General features: G+C 43.3%; 1 protein-coding gene across 1 annotated transcript in view; it reads left to right on the top strand.

Moving 5' to 3' along the window:
- The first annotated feature begins 4,252 nt into the window (after positions 1-4,252).
- Positions 4,253-4,804, top strand: part of MLLT10 (MLLT10 histone lysine methyltransferase DOT1L cofactor) — a 138,740-nt gene continuing 138,188 nt past the window's right edge. The window contains exon 1 of the mRNA XM_085318345.1: positions 4,253-4,448. The gene's annotated coding sequence lies outside the window, so the exon portion shown is untranslated. The remainder of the gene's footprint in view (positions 4,449-4,804) is intronic.

Raw genomic sequence — 4,804 nt, 5'->3', positions numbered from 1 at the left:
GGCGGCGGCGGCTACCAGCGGGCATTTGTCTTCCTCGCTTGCGGAGGAGACATCGTGTCACGCGCTGGAGCCGAAAGCAAAGTTGCGAGAGAAAACAGCTGCTCACGCTAAAAAAGAAATCATCGTGGTCTTTCTAGGGCTAGAGACAATAAGGTCGTTTAAAAATTCCTCCTGATGCACTTATATGCTGCCAACACCCCCACCCCCTCCCCGCTGCTCTCCTCCCCCTGCTTTAAGGTTAAGGCTATGGAGTCAACAGTAAAGGAACAGTAAACTCCGAGAAAGCTTTTCAGAGGACGATACCAAAAAAAAAAATAAATAAAAAAAAAAAAAGGATGAGCTGAAAAGTCATTTATTTGCCAGGTAGTTGGGTTGTTGGGTTGGGGTTGATTCCTGTTTACATGAACGCATACGTTCACACACACACGGAGCCTCGCATACACACACGCACTCCCTGCGGATGACAGTCTGGCAGTGGGATCCAGCAACTATTTAAAAAATGCATGATTTTTGTTTGTTTAATTCTGGCACTATCAAATGTCTTAAACTAGTAGCGGCTATTCGCCAAACCTCTATTTTCAGAAAGGTACAGCCATTAGCTCCTGGGTCTAGCCAGAGCCAAATGTTGGAAGGGAGAAAAACCCCAGAAGTCTGAGGAAATGTCACACGCACAACGCATACATACGCCCCATATACTCACACACACACGCACACACTTTCAGTCGCATATCTCTCCCTACATCTCACGCGGAGACCTCTGCTCCTTTACTTCTCCATCTTTTTTGTTGTTTTTGTGCAAAATAAAAGAGGCAGCTTTCTTGTGGCCATCAGCGCACGTTGTATATCCGGGGTCGTCTTCAAGCACGCCGGGGGRAGATCCTGATAAAGAGAGCTCAAGGAGGCCCCTTGCACACGCACATTAAAGGCAGGGGACTTTAAAATGGATTTGCACGCACACAGGGGACTGCGATCAATAGCTACCAACGTTTATGGCTTAGATTGTTAATGTGAAAGCTGGCCAAAAGAATTAAAATGAAAAATTAAAGGTGTCTGGTATCAATTACATGAAAAGTTATGCGATAATTTACTGTCTCAGAGTCTGTGTGTATGTCTCTGTGTTTGTGTGCCTGTGTATATGTGTGCGGATCCAGATGTATATGCAGCTACCTCTCGAAAGCGAGGGAGTTTCTTTGTTAATTTTGTGGACTATGTCACCCTCACTCGCAATCGAAGATGAGCGTGATTAAAGGGATGGATATTTGTCTCACATTTCTTAAGATAAGAACGCCCAGAGATGCCCGTTTTTGACAAACACACATACATGCAACTATACAGAGTTGTGTGTATAGGCGCACACACACAGAGAGACTATCAATCAAATGTGCTCCTTTTCACGTTGAGTAGCGTGCAATCTGCAATCTACACTCTCTAGTAAGTAGTATTTCAGTTTTGAAGCTGTCTGGGCGAAGGATAAACCTCATTAGAAAAGAAAGAGAAAAATAATATCCATAATACCTCACTGTAGTCCTATTCCCATTTATTACAAATCGTATACTTTCATTTTGGTAAACTTGGGTTAAAAAATATATGCTTGCAAGGAAGCGTTTAACCATACCGTACCAGAAAGAAAATGTATGAAACATTTAAAATGCTCCTTTTACATGATGTTCTGATTTATTTTCATAGTATGATTATGTTTAAATACCAGTGCAATTCAGCCTGACCTCTTCCTTCTGCAATGAAGTAATGCACACACCATTTACAGTCTTTTAAACGTTTAGTTGGGAAATGCAACAGCGATGTCCACCAGCAGTTGTACTAATGGGGAGAATTCTTTTGAAAATCTTCAGGAAAACCTAAGAGGTCATGTGCATTTTCACACTAGGATTGCCACATTATTAGAGTATTATTATTATTTATTATTATTTGTTAAGTGCTGGACCATGTCTTCAGGTATTGACAAGCATTAAATAAACCTTTTCCTTTTCATGACTCTGGGCAGAAATATGTATTTCAAATGAGAACTTGTTTTCTAACCCTATACCCTGCCTTTAAATATTGCTGTGCATATTTTGCTCAAAGAGGATACAGACAGAAAGCAGTTAGAGGCTATCACAAAGGGTCCAGTAACGTAAATATAATAGGGTCAAAGAACAGTATAATAGGATCCTTCTGCTATTTTAAAGTCAGCCAAATGTGACTGTAGTACTTAAAATTTCCCGTAAATTCTAGTTTGACAACAAATAAGAATGTATAACTAAATCTCCTAAATGTGTAGGACAAAGAAATGCCAACCACCACTCTGAAAAAAAAATCATGATCTGGCTAACACAGTTCTGCCTAGGAGTTTTATTTTTTTGTAAACAAAGCAGCAATGTAGAGTTCTGCTAAGTGTTTTGTTAAGTTTTATTTTTTCTGTGGGGCCTAGGGTGTCATTTGCACATTAGAATTTCACACAATTTATAATCATCACGGGCTAACACCATTTCTTAAGTTTGATACTCCTGGCAGTTTTAAAATAGTTTTTAGCAGGAGTTTCTGGACACACACTACATGCCATGTTGTTTACTGACCCATAATCAAAATGCAGTGACCTTCTACCCTTTTTTTGCCCCTTGACCCACGCTGAATTCAATGCAGCCTTTATAAATTTGCAAATCCTTGGACGTAAAGGGGATTTGGTGAGGCTTTGTTCTGAAAGGATCCTAAAAGTTTGCATTTTTAATTAGACAAAGGTAAAGCAACAAACATTGGGAAATAAGATCCTTTCCAGCACATAGGTGATCAGTCTTAATTTCTGCACTCGGGAACTACATCCCCCCAAACATATCCTCCAAACTGAAACGCAGTTGCAAACATAGGAGATCAGAAGGTTATGAATTGCACCAAATTAGCAATGTGGTACAAATCACTCTCATGACGTAAGGGATGGCCAGGCCGCAATCTTCCGGCGCTCCACATCTCCAAGGACTGTGTGGATCCTGGTGACCCGGGGAGAGGGGAGAGCCAGCGATTTGATCCGGAGCTACAGGCGCATTCCCTTATCTCCTTCGCTATCAGTCAGTTTAAAGGACACCGTAATTATGATGGTGATAAAACAATGCCCGCTTATGTGTGCTGAATAAATAAAGAATGTTTACAGCCCCAGAATGTTTCAATTCCAATTAAACGCTATCAAAGAAAAGCCCCTTTCCCTCCCTCCTTCCACCTCCCCCCACGAGTCCCTATTTACCTTGCTGGTTGTAATATGTTCCTATGAAATAAAACGGCTTTCCAGTTTGCTATTAAGGCCACATTGGGGGAAGGGGAAGGGGGAGAGAGAAAGAGAGAGAGATTAGACAACACACACTCCCAGTCCCACAATTACTTGGGTCGCCGGCATCCTCTTTTTTATTTGTTTATTTTTCAATTGGCAAATGCGTGATGATGCAGGGGTAAAAGGCACTTAGGCATGCAGCTCCAACCACTGGCCGAGGGAGCTGGGCTGAATTAATGCGGCGCCCTTGGGCGCAGCAGGAGGGGACTGGATCGCCCGGTTCCGACCCCGCTGGGGCCCCTCCGGAGCCGAGTCTGGGAACCTTGGAAACAGGAGCCTGAAAATTCATCCCATTTACTAAGACACAAGGATCATTTCAAATATTCATTGTATCAGCAAATCTCATCATAATCAGATTAAAGCAAGGTTTGGGGGAGTATTGCCTGTGTGGCTGGGCTCTAAACACTGATTGGACTACAAAGAAATCAGAAAACGGGTTCTGCTCGCGTGCCTAAGTCGCACGGGGGAAAAAAAGGGAAAAAAAAAGAAAAGTAGTATTTTTGCGAGAAAAATGACACTTAGAAAAAGCAGTGATTCTGCATTCCATCCTGGATAGTACGTTCCTCTCAGACGTTATTTCCCTTTAAACTTCGCGTTTTACATTTCTACGTGATGCTCTTTTTTATTTGTTTGTTTTAAACTCCAGATATAAATGATTCCCGCTGTGGAACACACTGAGGCAGATTTATACTTCACGCTAGCTTGTTTTTAGCTTATTTCGTCTAAGAGAACAGCTTTTCTACATTTAAGATTTAAAATGTATATTTCATGGAGTTGTCTGGGGTGAAACGTTTATATCTATTTTGTCGAAGTGAGCAAAGAACTGAGCGCATTTTCAGGTTTGCTAGATAGACGCAGGCCCTTTTCCTTTTGAAAGTTTAGACCTCCAATACCCTCAATTCTACTGGCAGAATTAGGATGGACTTGGAGGGTCCTAAACGTGACCATTCACTAAGGCGGGGGGCTACAGCTTGCAACAACGTGCTCGGCAACTTAATCTTACACTAAAAAGAACAGAGAGCGAAAAAGAATGGAATACAAACTCCCCCGACATCTGTAGTCACTTCCAAGGTGGACTGTGTATTTTAAAGCTGATGGGAACGTGTGGGTTTTGGAGCAAAAAGGAGAGAAGGTAAGTGTTTGTCCTTGTATCCGCCAGTTCGTGTAGAAACAATGAAAGAACAAAGGGGACCACTTCTCCATTTGAACATTTTACATTTTCTTCCTCCATTTGAATGTTATTGTGAGGGGCTGGCGGGTGGGCGCGCTTAACTTTGCCTTGCGAGGCTGTGCAGCGGAGCTGGGGTGCAAGAAACGATTAGAAAGTTGCGGAGCGATTTAAATAAAAACACGTTTGCCGCCGCGGGCCGCCGCGGTGCGCAGCAGCAGCGGGCGGGCAGCAGTCGCTGGTCCCCGGCTCCGCACCCGCCGGTCGCTCCCTCCGAGAGGGCAGCGGCGGGGGCAGCGGCAGCGGGGCGGCCCCGGCGC

This window comes from Rhea americana, unplaced genomic scaffold (genome assembly GCF_003343005.1).
Source record: "Rhea americana isolate MKP2758 unplaced genomic scaffold, rheAme1 scaffold_53, whole genome shotgun sequence".
NCBI lineage: Eukaryota > Metazoa > Chordata > Aves > Rheiformes > Rheidae > Rhea > Rhea americana.
This window is presented reverse-complemented; position numbering and strand designations above follow the sequence as displayed.